Genomic DNA, 17,543 nt, shown 5'->3' with positions numbered 1-17,543 from the left:
GGAGAGTTCGTATAATTGATTGTATACTTTGGATTCGAGAGAACTAAGGTAAACAAATCCTTGATGGTTGAAAAACACTTAGATTTAGAATTAGAATACGTCTCTCTATAAGTGCATGCATGTATAAAATCCGTATTACTCATAGTTAATAGAGAAGTAGTAGCTACAAGGTGGACATAACCCTAACTTGTCATTCTCTGTGATCAAATATTATTACACATATCATCTCATCGTTACACTAATAATATTATTGTGCACTTAACCTAAAACCCCCTTACCTTGGAACCTTCGATCAACAGTCTAATAATAATCGCAATACTTAGTGATCATAGTATTCCCTGTGGGATTCGACACCCAACCCAGTTGGGTTCTATATTTGACAGCGACCGCTTGTACTTTCTAATGAGAGTTGTAATTTGGGCGTATCAGTTGCACCACTCTAAACGTTCTCCTTAAGCTGTAATAAAATAGGATCTGCATATTGCTTTTCTTTCACTTCAGCTACTAATGAAGATTCTGCAGCATTATGTACGATAAGCTCTTTATTCGGAGTTTCAAGAAAGCGAACTCCCAAACTAGCTAACTGGTGAAGATCTTTAACCATCCCTTGCCTTTCTATAGGCTCCATCATAGCCTTACGACTTAACGCATCAGCTACTACATTTGCTTTCCCTGGATGGTACAAGATATCAACATCGTAGTCCTTTATATGTCAAGCCATCTCCGCTGCCTTAAATTTAGATCCTTCTAATTAAAGATCAACATGAACCCCATATAAGTAGTGGCGCCATATCTTTAAAGCAAAAATAACTGCTGCCAGCTCAAGATTAGTGTAGGATAATTTTTCTCATGTGGCCGCAATTGTCTAGAAGCATATGCTATTACCTTACTATGCTGCATCAATACACATCCTAAACTAATTCTGGAAGCATCACAATACACTGTATACCCTTCGGTGCCTTCTGGAAGTACCAACACGGGTGTAGAAATCAACTTGTTCTTTAAATCTTGAAAACTTTTCTCACAGGCATCATTCCATTGGAATTTGGATGCTTTATGAGTTAGCTTGGTTAAGGGTGCTAAAATGGAAGAAAAGACTTTAACAAACCTTCTATAATAACCGGCCAACCCGAGAAAACTACGAATCTTCGTAGGCGTTGTGGGCCTTGGCCAGTTCGTCACAGCTTGTATCTTTTGAGCATCAACCTTTATCCCTTCACTAGATACAATATGACCCAAAAATGCCACCGACTTTAACCAAAACTCACATTTAGATAACTTTGCATAAAGCTTACAATCACGAAGAGTCTGTAATGCTTGTCGTAAGTGATTGGCATGGTCCTCTTCTGATCTAGAATAAACTAGAATATCATCTATAAAAACTATCACAAATACATCCAGAAATGGCTTAAACGCCCTATTCATCAAATTCATAAAAGTTGCGGGTGCATTTGTTAGCCCAAATGACATAACTAGAAACTCATAATGACCATACCGTGTTCGGAAAGCAATCTTAGGTATATCCTTCTCTTTGACCCTCACTTGGTGGTAACCTGGCCTCAAATCAATCTTAGAAAAGTACTTGGCACCCTGTAACTGATCAAATAAATCATCAATTCTTGGGAGAGGATATTTATTCTTAATAGTCACCTTATTAAATTGACGATAATCAATACATATCCTCAGCGAGTCATCCTTTTTGCGCACAAATAACACTGGTGCTCCCCAGGGGGACATACTAGGCCATATGGATCCCTTCTCTAGCAAATCTTTCAATTGCTCTTTCAATTCTCGTAATTCTGCTGGGGCCATTCTATACGGAGGAAGGGAGATTGGTTGGGTGCCTGGTATTGCATCAATACCAAACTCTACTTCTCGTTCAGGAGGCAAACCTAGAAGATCTTCAAGAATTACATTAGAAAATTCATTTACCACCGAAACAGCGTGAAAAGTTGGTGGCTCCACTTCTGCATCCCTTACTCTAACTAAATGATATATGTATCCCTTGGAAATCATTCTTCTTGCCTTAAAATAAGAAATAAATCTACCTCTTGGCGCGCTAATTTCACCTTTCCATTCAAGGACTGATTCATTTGGAAAATGGAAATATACCTTTTTCGTGCAGCAATCAATTGTGGCATAACAAGACGCCAACTAGTCCATACTTATTATAACATCAAAATCTACCATTTCTAAATCGACAAGATCAGCCATCGTATCACGGCCACAAACAGTTACTATGCAGTTTTGATAAACCCTTCTAGCTATAATAGATTCCCCAACCGGTGTGGACACTTCAAATGGCTTAACTAACAGTTCGGGTATTCTTTCAAAATTTCCAGCAACCAATGAAGTAACATAAGATAATGTAGAACCGGGATCAATTAAGGCATATAAATCGAATGAAAAGATAGACAACGTACCCGTAACCATATCTGGAGAAGCCTCTAAATTCTGTCGATCCGCTAGAGCATACGTATGATTTTGAGCCCCGCTAGAACTCTTGGCTTCTCTATCACCTCTAACACGACCCATTAGTTGTGTACCCCTTCCTGAATAAGGCATTGATGATGATGATGCAACAAATGACCCCGTAGGTCTGGCCATACCCCCTATGCCCCTTCGTGGGTATTCTCTCATCATATACCCCGACATACCACACCAAAAGCAAACATTGGTCCCCATCCGACATGCTCCCAAATGATACCTTCCACATTTATTATATGGCTCTCGAGGAGGTCTCGATTGGCTCATATTCCTTTGCCCTTGGTATCCCACTGTCTGCAAACTCTGACTCTCACTTCTATGCCCAAATTGATTTCCTTTGGACCCTTAGAACTGTGGTGGGGCACTAGCTGCAGAACAAGAAGATAATGGCCTAGGTGGTCTAGCAGAAAACTATGGTCTGAACCCTCCTTGGGATGCCATGAACTGCCTTGTAGATCTGGACCTCTTGGAATATTCTCTTTCTGATTCCTGTGTTCTTCTCCTCTATCTCTGATCTTCCATTTTCTGTGCAAAAACTTGGATCCCCGCTATGTCCATATCTTTGTTCAAAGCGGCAATAGTACAATCTCTAACTAGATATAGATCTAGCCTATCCACATATTGATGAACTCTGTCATCCATAGTAGCTACAACATTAGGAGCATATCTTCACAAGGAATTAAATCGTAGACTGTACTCCCTCACGCTTATATTTCCCTGACGAAGATTTAAAAAATGATCTGTACGGGCCTGACGAATCTCGAATGGAAGATAATGATCAAGAAATGCCTCTTTTAACTCTTTCCAAGTAGCTGAGGGTGCATCAATACCCCTAGATCGTTTCCAATCCTCGTACCAATATATAGCCATCCCTTTAAATCTATACGCCGCTAACTCCACTGTCTCTCTACCCGTTACATGCATAACATCTAAGGCCTTTTGAATTTGATCAATAAAGTCCTATGGGTCCTCGTTAAGATCTGATCCAGTAAAAGTGGGAGGATCCATCTTAAGAAAATCCTGTGTTCGAAGGCTAGCTGCCCTATCTGTACCATTAGGACCCGTGGTAGGAATGGCTTGCCCTTGAGCTTTCCCAGCAACTATACGAGTCAAAAGTTGCACTATATTTCTAAGATCTTGATCAACAACATTAATAGGTGGCTCTGGGGATATAGTTCTCCTCCCCCTTATTTCTTCTGGAGTGGAAGAAGTTTTTGATGCATGCTCAGCTAGAGCCTCACTTTGATTAGCTAGTATAGTGGGTGACTTACTAGTCCCCTCTCCGGCAGCCACATCTACTTGCTTACCGGTATTCTTGCTTCTGGTAACCGACATCATTACTATAATAAGAGAAACAAATAGATTCAGTGGTCAACTATGACTTCATATACAATATAGGCTCTATCTCATGATCTAAGACATAAAGAAAAGAAACAATTCCTATATGTCCATCGCCTTCTATTTATAGATGCGGTGCAGGACACACCAATAAACAAGACTCTACGTAGACACGGCTTTGTAGACTCACTAGCACAAACTTCTCTGATACCACTTTTGTCACGCCTTAAATCCTATTAGGGCGGACTGGCACCAGTAACCAAGGAGGCCCGGGAGAACCAGCTCATAACCTTATACTTTCCATGCATACCTCTATGACAACCCAAAATTCGGATAGCATCATGTCATATATAAAAGAAAATAATCAACTGTATAAGCTCGAGCACACATATATATGTATACACAACACTTGGCCGTTGGAGCCATCACGTCTATTAACAAAACACCACCTTGATTGTACATTAGGTCTACGAAGCCTCTAGATAATACACAGAGTTTAACTAAGGTCGAGACACACCCCGCCATATAACTAACTTCTATACAATACCAAAAGTGACTGGATATAACACGGAAAGCCCCGAAGCAAACTGGAGCTCACCAAAATCAGCAGGGTATCCTGGCTCCTACTTGTGCGGTGTATGAGCTGAGGTACCTGTGCCTGCAGCATGAAATGCAGGTCCCCGTGGGGGATGTCAGTACGAAATATGTACTGAGTATGTAAAGCTGTAAATAATCACATATTATATAGGAGCTCAATAGAAATCAGAAATAAGTGGATAAATCATAATAAGAGTGGACCACACTTACTAGAACTTATGACAACCTGTACATTGTATTTATTCAATTACTTTACCTTTGTTCTTATCATCTTTGTAATCATTACTATACTGTACTGTTACCATTAGGCTACCTCCAGTACATATCAACTGGGATCGACCCATGATAGACTTATGCCCCTAGGATACCACCCATAAACACATAACTAGGGATCGACCCATAATAGGCTTATGCCCCTGGGATACCACCCGATAAGAGAGAACTTCTATCACTTAGTTCAATTAATCTTTGAGATTGTTATTTCGGTCGCCACCGCATTTTTGATACTTTGAAACAATGATACATCAATAAGAGACATATAAATAGACCATCAATGCAATAACAATGAAGTAAGAACTCATTGGCACATCAATAAAGTGTTTTGGAGTCATCAATGCCATAACAATGAAGTAGGAACTTATTGGTATATCAACGAAATGTTTTGGAGTCATTAATAGCACATGGATCTTGTTCGAGTAACCGGATACCTTCTGACATTCATTAGTGCAATAAATATGTAAGATTTGAAAAACAAGTAAGTATTGGAATGTCTTGACCCCTTGTAGGGTGGAAACAAGTTCATTGGTAACGTAGGACATCATACAAAATCATTATGGATCACATGTTACTGAATAACTTTGGAAACTTTCTTAATAGAACAATTGTTCACTTTCATGCCAAAGATATGGCATAGAGTATGCTTTACATACCTGACTGTCAACCTTCAATACTAGTCCCAAATAAACTTCTCGTCTTTTCTGATTACTTATCTACAATGAACATATATAGCAATCTAGTATTAGCGACCAAATGTCACAATTCAATTATTTGAATTCACCAAATTAGTGGTTAAGTAGTAAGCATTAATTACACCATAAAGGGTGTCACTTTAACCCTCTTATACTCCAATTACGTTCACATGCCACGCATATTCATACAACATCCTCCAATATCAAGTTTTGATTCATTTATCCTTCCAACCAATCCATTAAACCAAACTGAGCCATAAACATAAATAATCATCAATTCAATAGTATATCACCATATCCACCTTCCATAACTCAATTACCATATCCACCTTCCATAATTCAATACAATCAAACCATGCAAAATAGTCCATAACCATATTTTCATCACTTTTCAATAACAACCAATACATATAATCCTCTATCACACATATACATATGGAAGAGAAAAAAGGCAAACAATATTCATACCTTAGAATTCACCTCTAGATTATGCAATCCTGTTTGCACAAATAATAGGTGCCATTCGAAGCTCTCAAGATGACAAACATAGTTATTGGATTACTTTGAAATTTCTATGGTTGAATCAAAAGTAATTTAAAGGTCAAATTTGGCTAGGGTTTGTTCTTTCTCAATGATTGATGATGAAAATGATTTTTTGAACTCATATACATGTATATATACACATATTCCCATCCATAATATAATAGGGAATGACCAAAATGCCTTTAAAATTTAAATAATGTCAATCTGTCCTTTGGTGGACTGTTTTGATAAGCTAAAGTAGATCGACCATAACTCTTTGATACGATATCGGATTTAGGTAAAATTGGTATAGTTGGAAATATAATTCAAAGGGCTTTCATTTCATATAAAGTAGGCCACCCAGTTCGTCCTGTACAAGAAGTTATGGTCATTTGAAGTTGACCCTAAAAATCTGTTTTGAGAGGCTGAAGTAAATCGAGTATAAATCCTTACTCAGACGTTGGATTTGGATGAAACCAATTTCATTGGAAAGAAGACTCAAATATATTTCTTTCCATAGGTCGCAGCTCTCCCATTTCATTAAATTAAGGGAGTTATGATTGTTCAAAGTTGACCCAAAAAATTGGCTGGCCTCAGTAGTTTGTGTGCAGGAAATTTTCCTGTAGATTTACTATTCCCAAATATCCCAGCCACCGTTTTATAGTTTCGAACGTGCTCGATTATATCTGAAACCTATCCATTTTTGGAAATCTTTATATCGTTGGAAAGCTTATTCAATAAACTTCGTATGGAATCATCGACGGGCAAATTCCGGTATGAATAAAATAAAATAAAATAAATTCCATATAAATAAGACCAATACACGTACTTGAATACGCCAATACACGTACTTGAATATGGGGTGTTACAATGCTACACAACTATTGACTTCTGAGTTGGAAAGGATTCTCCTATACATTAAAGGTTTGAATTATGACCTTCATCTATTGTCTATCTATATGACTTCAACTGAAAAGGGATTTAATAAAGTGTCTGACTATATAAAGAAGTTAGAAGGCTTACCCAAGCGGGTCAGGCTAAGATGTTAGCTAAGAAATCTACAAATATTGGGAATTTCACTGGGTCTTACTCTAAAGTCCATGTTCAGCATTCCTATTCAGCCCATCCTATTCAGTAAGTGTTGATAGCATTTACTGTGGTTCTATCTAAGAGTTCTTCTTAGGCATAGATTTTTATGGGACAAAGGGCTTCTTACTATTCTACTAGTACATCTGTTCTTAGGTAGGGATATTACTTTTATGATGTGGTTGGTCACTTTAAGAGGGAGTGTCCCATGAGGTAGATTAATGCCTAGATGTAGTAAAAGACTCGATCTATATTCCCAGTTAGTAAAGGAGGGGAGATAGTAGTACGGGTCATCCACAAGGAAGATGGGAAATCAGACAGGTGGTTGGGGTTGTCAATAAAATAGTGCCACCGAAGGAGTAGCGCAATTGGGAAAAGAATTAGCTTAGATTAATGACTGAGCTTGTTGTTATGCATTTTGAAAAAAGCCTGATGTCTAGGCTTCTAATGTAGTGATCACAGGTACAATTTTTGTCTGCGGCCAAATGGCTTCAATTTTATTTGATCTAGGGTGTACTTATTTCTATGTATATGTCCAGTTTAGGAAATGTCTAAAACTGTTTTGTGATGTACTTGATTGTCCTATTTATGTGTCTACTCTGGTGGGTAAGTCAGTGATAGTACCTAATCTGTGGTGATTTTACACACTTTCGTATCATTATTTTAGCTTATTTCGCCTTATTTTGAGAGCAATTCGGGTGCTTAACGTGATCATATTGATATAATTAAGCATTTAAGTATCCAAGTATGTAATTACAATGTCCAAAGTATTTTTCAAACAAGTTTGTGCTTAATTGAGTAATTTAGAGTTCAACCCGAAAAACAAGTTTTACTAGCCTAAGATAGGTGTGTGTCTAGTTGATTTCGGTGGATTCTAATGTGTTTAATTTATTTCAAATATTTTAAACGTGTAATTTTATGTGGAATAACTTGGTTTTAATGTGTAAAGTTTAATTTGATTAAGTCAAGAGTCAAAATAATAAGTGGAAGATCATTGCGAATTTTCTTTATCTTAGCTTCTGTTTTGATTTGTTGTTAAGAATATTGTGTTGTTTTGATTTTTAATATATGGTGTATAATATTGTAGGAGGCTTTTGAGGGAAATATGGTGATATATTTATGATAAAAGGGCTCGAAATTCATAAAAAATACACAACAAAAAATATGGATAAAGAATAGAATATTCTACACTTAACCAAATTTTTAACGTAAATTTCAGTGAGACGACGCGAAGTCTGCATGGCATCAATGTTCCAATGCATTGAACGATGCATCGCGTTGCTAAAATTATGCCTGGTCAATTTAGAGTACCGACACGGATAGGATAGTGTCCTATTTTTAATAAAAAGAGCACGCGGACCAATGGCTTTAGTGGGTTTTAAATCCCACTCCTTTTGGGATTCAATATTATATTATTATTATGTGCAAAAAGAAAAAAGGATTATGATTAAGTGGGGTACAGCTGGATAGCAACATAAGGGTTATTTTGTTAAAACTTGGACAGCTTTTGGAGAATATATATTAGGGAAAAGGACATAAAGAGACTTCAAATTAAACTATTTCCTTGAAAATGATCATAAAATTTAAATTTTAGTTTTTAGTTATTTTAGTTTATTGATTGGTTCTATATTGTTTTTATACAACTTTTATATAAGTTTTACACAAATCTTATACATAAATATTCCATACGAAAATTATATAATTTTGATACATAATTTATATAATAACTGTACATTTGCACTTCAAATTAAACTATTTTCTTGAAAATTGCCATGGAATTTAAATTCCACTTTCTAGCCATTTTGATTTACTGACTGGTTCTATACCATTTTTATACAACTTTTATACAGGTTTTATACAAATCTTATACATAAATATTCTATACGGAAATTATACAGTTTTGATACATAATTTATATAATAACTGTACTTTTTTTACACGTTTTATACATCAATTATATAATTTGTATACACTTTCTATATATTGTACATATACATATTTGATAGAACTATACAACTTCTATACATATATCTTATATAGATTCATATTCTATTTAATAATTATCTCATTTTTATATAATTCAATTATTATTTGTAAAGAATAAAAAAAAGTAGAAAATTTGATCAATTTAAAAATTTATAGTAAAAAAAATTTAAATATTTTTAAAAGGGCCGAATTGCCTAAGTTGAATATTGTATCAGTATTGTATATAGACTGTATCAATATCGTATATGGACTGTATATGGAATATGCGGATCAAAATGACCCAAATTGAAAAAGATTAGGAAATGGCCATAAAATGACATTTGATTAGCCGACTGGACATTATTTGTCCAAATGCCAAACTTGGGCTATACTAGGACTATTATTTTTTAAAAAGGTCATAGAGTGTCCTTTTCCCTATATATTAAGGGTCAACTTTTGAGATGAATTAGACGGCTGGTGCACTGTTTTGGAGAAATATGGAGGAGCTGCTACATAGTTTATTAGGTTTTAATTTTATTTTTAGTCATTAATTTTGCATATCATGTATTCTATTATTTGGATCGTGATTATAAATATTAGTGGCTAAAAACCCTCCTTCCGGGGTTAAAGTCAAGAATATGATTACTATTATTTTGGATTAATTTTGATTAATTTTTGCTTATCATATTTGGTTGTTTCTTTATTCTTGTTTTAATTATTTTAAGGATTCGCAACCCTTAGAATACATATATTGTCATCCTTTTGATCTCGGAAGAGGGAATAGGGAGATAGAACATAGGAATAAATAAAGTTTGGGTCTTTAGTCTTTTATAAAATACAAAATTAAACTTAGCATCCAGGATATGGATGCACTTAGATGCCTTACTTGATTCAAACGTAGGATGATATCTTTAATTAACTTAATTGGATTATTACTTCCTCGCTCAACGATGTAGTTATAATGTCCATATTAGGTAAAAGATTATAAGTTGGGAAACCATGATCATGCAATTAATCCTATGAATCAACAAACACGATAAGCAAGTTGACGAATGAAATTCAAAAACATAGTATGATTGTTCGAAGTGCTTTAACCCTGGGTTTTCTTCCATTGATTATCCCAAGAATTTTATTTTTTACGCATTATTTATTTTATTTTAAAACTACAAAATGACAAACTCTCTTCTTGTTTATTTTTTTCTCAATAGTTAGACTAGAATTAGATAGGCGGCAAACACAAGTCCTTGTGAGATAGATAATTGGGGTTCCTTGAAGCCACTATATTATTTGATAAGACCACGGACACTTGCGTGTGCGCTTGGGCTCTGTTATGTTTTTGGCGCCGTTGCCGGGGACTTGTTATTAGGAACCTATCTTATTTTTAGTTTTTCTATATTGAGTTGTAAATAGTTTTTGTTTAGTTTTTTTTTAATTTCCTTTATATCTATTTTTCTCACACTCTTCTCGAGATGTCAGTCTGGGATAGATGGTTTTCGAGTTATGGTAATTCTTGTTGTTTTTGTGGAGGACACCACCTTGTTCCTTATTTTCTAGATTTTTATGAAAGTTTGTGGAAGGGACCTTCACATATGATACAAATAATTCGAGGAAGTCTGAGTACTCAAAAATTAATATCGTGAAAATTATTAAGGAGACACCACTGCCACCATGTTTACAGTGGCTAAGCAAAGAAATATTTGGGGAGGATATTAGCCAATGTGTGGAGCAAACACAAGAATCGCAGCCACTCGATTGTTATCTTAATCTTAAGGCTAAAATTGAGAAGGTGAATAAAAGTAAGTGTGTAGTAAATTGTGTAAATTATGAACTAGGATTTGTTGGGCCGCATTTCTAACACTTTTGTACATTATGTTTGGATGATGTCTTGTCTGTGGAATCATTAAAATAATGGAAGAGTGTGAAGATGAGGAACAAGAATTTTATAGTCTTGATTTTACACCAGATAAGCAACATAAAAATACACCTCACTTTAAGACCGAGTGGTTTACCATGCATATTCTATTACTCGGTTCATTAATCTTTATACCACCACCCTATGAGCAGGAAAAAAGATGGATACGATGTTGTGGGTGAAATTTATATCCTTAAGGTGGAGGAAAAAGTTGATATAGATCGTGCCACGATACTAAATTAGGCGCTTCTTAGGAGGCAACCCAATCTAAGGTACATGTTCTTTTTCAGTTTTAGTTTTTATTTCACGTAGTTTTTGTTTTTGATTGAGTCACAGATTAGTGAGAAGTCTGAGAACCATATTCTTGAGCTTGAAGAATGGCAAAGATTGAGTGTGGGATCCCATGGATCTCATTCATGTGAAAATTCTACTATCTAGGCCTAGAGGCCTCAGAGAATATTTTTATCTTTTTACTTTTAAATTCACTTTGGGGATCAAGTAGATTTTTAAGTATGGGGTGAGAAAATTCTCAAATTTTTGCTCAATTTAAAATTTTTAGGTTAGGAATAAGTGAGATATTCTTATTGGTAGTATTTTTTATTACATGATACAAGTGTTTTATTTGGTAAATGCATGTTAATTGAGGGAATTTCTACTTTTGAGACTCTTAGGCTTAATGTTTGCGACTCTTGTACTTGTTGGCTTAATTTTGAATTTATTATATTGTTTGGTTGGGAGTCTATGATGATCAAATTGAGTTGAGCATGTGCCATGTGAGTGTGAGATTTTTGTATATTCCTTATTATATATGATGTCTAGAACTTGTCCGGTGTGTGTGTGGAGCTAAATAAAGAATGTGGATTTAGGAGATGATATAGGCATTTCTTTGATAGCCTTGTTTTATACCTTCTATTTGTCCTAACCTTTGTGCATAATCCTAGTTAAACCCTGTTGAGCCTTTAGCTTTTTATTTGGTAGCCACATAAGTAGCCTAATTCCTTCTTTGATAGACCATAATTTGATCCAAAAGCTCCTAAGTGCTTTAATTTTAAAAGAATTGAATTAGTAAGGAATTTGAGAAATTGAAGAAGAAAAAGGTGAAATTGATGCCCCAAGATAATAGTTATTGGTGTTGATAATTGATGTGTGGTGGATTGATGTAATACCCCAAACTTTTCCCTAAGCCTAATTTTGTCTCTAGAAGGTTAAGGAATGAATTTCTAAGAAAGTAACGTTTAAACCATACAGAGTTTCTCTAATTTCAACTTTTTATCATGTGGAAATTTTAATTAGCTTTCCAATGATATAAGATCAGCCCAAATCCGATAACCGAGCAAGAAGTTATGGCTAATTTAAGTTCTAGTCGTAAAATACCATCATTTTAGTGTTTGGCATATCGCGGAGAGGGTCTATTTAACAATTGTCAAATTTCAGTAGAACTCCACGATAGTGGCGCATCGTGGAGGATCCTAATTTCTCAATAGTTAATTTCTCGTGGCCTAGCGCAATTGTGACGCGTCACGCTGAAGTTTCAAGTTCCAACCAGTAAGACAATGTGATGACTCTGCGTCGCGGTGACTCCTAGATTCCTATTTGTCAATTTCCAGCGAACCACCACAATAGTGGCACATCGCGGTAGCCCATAAAGTCGGGTTTCCAGTACAATTTTTTCAGCTTCGTACAGAAGTTAAAAAGGAAACTTTGGACTTTTTCCAAGCCTCTTAAATATTACAAACATCAGAATTAAGGTCACTACAAGCATCATATGATATTTTTCTCAACTTTTTCCTCAACCGAAAACCCTAAGAACAAATCTTCTTCCAATAATCTCAGGGGTTCATCATAGATTTTCTAAATTGAGTCAAGATTCAATACTCCCAAGTTAAAAACTTCAAGAACCGGCATTCAAAAGTTCCAATAACATCTCAAAGGCAAGTTGTTCATCCAAGTTTATTAATCTAAGGTATGTGGGGTTTGAACAAGGGTAATCTTTTCGCCCTTGTGCCCAAAAGCTATGTTTTTATGGATTACCTATGATTTTAAATATTGAATTTTATACCCATAGTATTTTGTTGAGAAATTTTGAGCATGATGTGATTGATTTATGAAATTTCATAGTTTCTTTGAGTTAAAGAATGTTCTTTTATGATTTTGAATATCATGAGCATGATTTGAGCCATTGATTATAGTTTTCCATTTAATTAAGTATGAGATTGTGATTTGATGCTATCATTTTGGTATTATGGTACAATTTTGAGAAAAACTTACAAAGCATGATGATTTGCCATGCATTTATATGAGTTGATACATTGATATTAAATAGTATAAACAGTATTCGATCTTTTGATCCTAACATGAGTTTTGATATCCACATCTCAGAGTTATTCTCATACTATTAAATGCATAACTGGTTTCCAGTAAACCCTTATATGAGCTTTAATGTGGATTTCCATGAAATGAGCGTAGTTAATCAAAAGGAGTAGTATTTAGCACCGAGTTGAGTAAGTTACTACGATTTCATACCCAAAACTATGTGCTATTATAGGATTGAGATTTATGGGCCTGAGGCTGAGATAGTGATCACTGAGTTGAGATTATACTCCTTGGTAAAAGTATGACGCCTCTCCTTAATGTGAGTTTCTTTCTTAGGAGGACAAGACGTTGGACTCCATGTAGCTCGCATGGTGTATGTCGCTTGAGAGAACCTCCCTACTAGTGAAAGTAAATAATCAGTTCCTAAAGTATTTCCCTCAAGATGAGTTATTTTCTCTATTAATCAAGACAAGCTTTTAAAAGTACGTTTCCCCAAGGGTTTAGAAATGAAGTTAAAAGGCTTGCAATGATAAGGGAATAGAACTACAGATTTCAGAAATAAGTATATTGACTTACGAGATTTATACTATGCATCCCATTATTCATAATGGATGAGATTTACATTTTTTGAGTTATTGAAGCTATGTGAGTCAGTTGTATCAGCATGCACGATTTCTATAAAGATTGATGATATTATTTTTTTAATCATTGCATAAACCCCAATATACTCAGTACATCCTCAAAGTACTAATACACATATACGTTTGTGTGCTATATTGTCTCATAAAGTAGGTTCAAGTGCTCAGTCTCAGTAGAGACAGTGAGCATCTCATCTACATCTTTATCTTTCGTGAGTCCTCATGGTTTGAGGACCTATATCTGCAGCTTTTTCTCTTTCATAGTGTTTTGAGCATTACTTTTAGATCAATTTGAGTCAGTTGGGGGTCTGTCCCAATGGCTCTCTAGTTTGAGTAGTAGAGGTTTTGTCAGACTAGACTATCAGTAATGTTTGAGACTTTTCAATATGTTGCTATTCGGACAGTATTTTTTGGGTATTCAAGTTGAGATATGATATGACAGTATGCTTGTTTTGATATAATTGTCCTAAAGTAAGTGTTGGGATTAGTAACAGGCTCAAAGGGTTAGCTTAGGACTACTTGTAGCCTTAAGCACCGTGTGACGTCTCAGGATGAGATTTCGGGGCGTTACAATTGATGTGATATAATTCATGCTAAAAATATTGTCATAATTGTAAAAAAAAGAAAAAACATTAATTCTTGTAGTAGTAAATTATGCGTTCACCAAGTGTTTGTGAAAATGCTTAAAAGAGATGGAGCAAAAATAAAAGAGATGGTAGACAAAAATAATGTAATTTGGTTGTGGAGATTGGTTTTAATTGTAAAAAGTGATGTATTAAAGTACTTAGAGAGGTTAGTCACTATTTTCAAATAGTTCCTACCCATCCCTTAGCCTACATTACAACCCAAAAAAAGTCCTAATTGATCCTAAGTTTTACATTCGACTATTAGTAGAGGATTACTCTAAGGGAAAGCCTATGGTTAATTGTGTGTAACTTGTGAATTCATTGTGAGAGTGATCGCAATTTGATTCTTGTACCCATTATGTTATAAATTGCATTATTGTGAATGATTATGGGTAACTCTCTTGTTGTGAGGGTATATGTTTGATGAATGTGGGTGATTTGTATGATGTTCTTGATTGAGAAATATGCATGAGTTTTCCACTTAGGTGAGTCAATTCTTGAGACTAGGATGTTTTGGAGTAGTGTTCATGATCTTTCAATTGTGTAAATAACGTGCTTTGTGTAGAAACTTGCATTCCGTGTAGTCATTGTAGTACTAGATTGAGTGTCTTTATTTTAGTAGAAATGTAGCGTCACCTCAGTTTTTTATGCTTAGAGTAAAGAGTTGTTCGAGGACGAACAAGAGTTTAAGTGTGCGGAGATGATCTGAGCTGATTTTATACACTTCGATATCATTATTCTAACTTTTTTTGGCCTTGTTTTGAGAGCATATATGGTGCTTAACGTGTTCATATTGATATAAATAAGAAATTAAGTGTCCAAGTATGTAATTACAATGTCCAAAGTATTTTTCAAACAAGTTTGTGCTTAATTGAGTAATTCAGAGTTCAACCCGGAAAACTAGTTTTAATAGCTTGAGCTAGGTACGCGTCTAGTTGGTCTCGGTGGATTATAATGTGTTTAATTTATTCCAAATATTTTAAACGTGTAATTTTATGTGGAATAACTTGATTTTAATGTGCAAAGTTTAATTTGATTAAGCCAAGATTCGAAATAATAAGTGCTAGATCATTGCGAATTTGCCTTATCTTATCTTCTGTTTTGATTTGTTGTTAAGAATATTGTGTTGTTTTGATTTTTGATATATGGTGTATAATATTGTAGGAGGCTTTGTATGGTAAATACGGTGATATATTGATGATAAAAAGGATCAAAATTTATTGAAAATACACATCAAAAGACATGGACAAAAGATAGGATGTTCCATACTTAACCAAATTTTTTAATGCAAATTCCAGGGAGACGATGCGAAATCAACGCGTTGCCTCAATGTTCCAACGTGTTAAATGATGCATCGCGTTGCTAAAATTATGCCTGGTCAATTTAAAGTACCGACACGGACAGGACAGTGTCCTATTTTGAGTTAAAAAGTCACGCGGACCAATGGCTTTAGTGGTTTTTCAATTCCACTCCTTTTGGGATTCAATATTATATTATTATTATGTGCAAAAAGAAAAAGGGAACAATATTAAGTGGGGTAGAGCTGGACAGCAACATAAGGGTTATTTTGTTAAAACTTTGGACAGCTTTTGGAGAATATATATAAACGGTCAACTTTTGACACGAATTGGACGGCTGGTACACTGTTTTGTACAAAATACGGAGGAGATCCTACACGGTTTATTAGGTTTAAATTTTATTTTTAGTTTTTATTTTTTCATATCATGTATTCAATTATTTGGATCGTGATTATGAATATTAGTAGCTAAAACCCTCCTTTCGGGGTTAAAGCTAACAGTATGATTACTATTATTTTGGATTAATTTTGATTAATTTTTGCTTATCATATTTGGTTGTTTGTTTATTCTTGTTTTAATTATTTTAAGGAATCGCGACCCTTAGAATACATATATTGTCAACCTTTTGATCTCGGGAGAGAAAATAGGGAGATAGAACATAAGAATAAATAAAGTTTGAGTTTTTATTCTGTTATAAAATAAAGAATTGATTGTACTTCCATTTATTTTTTTCTTAATTATATAGATCTTGCACAAGATCTAACGGCCCACATTATGGGAATATCATAACTATAAATTCATAGTTATTACTAATTTATTTATTAAAATATTAGAAAACAAATAATCTACTCAGCTTCCTACCTTTTTGACCTTTTCCCCAATAAAAATTTTGTAAAAAATATAAAGGAGAAAAAATCATCATGGATTCTTGATCCAGAATTGTCATCAATATTGTTGATATTCAATTCATATTTGAAGAGCTATCGACGGTGAATCTAGGGTTTCCGCTGTTTCGACTCTGGCGATGGCGTAGGCTGCAGCTCCGGCCATAGATGGGTTTAAAATAGTGCGTGATGACGACAACCAGCGATCAGCTACCGGTAACAACAATAAGATGCACCGGTGACTTTCTAACGAGGCCCTGACAGAATCTTTCTGAAGACTCAAGTCCGGCAATATTTTTGATAACAAGTTTTCCGCAACTAGCAAAGCAGGAGAACTTTGGTAACATTTGAACCTATTATTTTAGTTACTCTTTACAGTATAGTTTCATCATATTGCTATTTCCTGTTGTTTTCAGGTATGTGCCTGTTGCTTTGATAATATTTTCACTACTGTTGCTTTGTTTGATGCTAGTTTTTTTGGTTTGTGTTTCGTTTGTTGAGTAGTAGCTGAGGGGGTTGATAATGGAATAGGGTCATGTCCGAGGGGGTTGAGGGGATTGGGGGTGGGACCTATTTTGGGAGGTGGTAGAGAGGGAAGGGTAGAGATGGGTGTGGGTTCAAGGCTAGGTGTTCGGGCTGGTTCAATGAGGGGTGGGAGACGGAGGAAAGAGGCGAGAGGTGATAGGTTGAGGGTAGGGTCTTGGAATATTGGAAACCTTCAGGGTAAGTCCATTGAGTTGGTGAAGATTCTCAAGAAGAAGAGGATTAATATTATGTGTGTGCAGGAGACTAAGTGGGTAGGGTCTAAGGCTAGAGATGTGGATGGGTACAAGCTGTGGTACTCAGGTAGTGACAGACATCGAAATGGAGTGGACATCTTAGTGGATGAGGAGCTTAGAGGGCAGGTGG

Source organism: Capsicum annuum, chromosome 8 (genome assembly GCF_002878395.1).
Source record: "Capsicum annuum cultivar UCD-10X-F1 chromosome 8, UCD10Xv1.1, whole genome shotgun sequence".
NCBI lineage: Eukaryota > Viridiplantae > Streptophyta > Magnoliopsida > Solanales > Solanaceae > Capsicum > Capsicum annuum.
Note: the sequence above shows the minus strand (reverse complement) of the source record.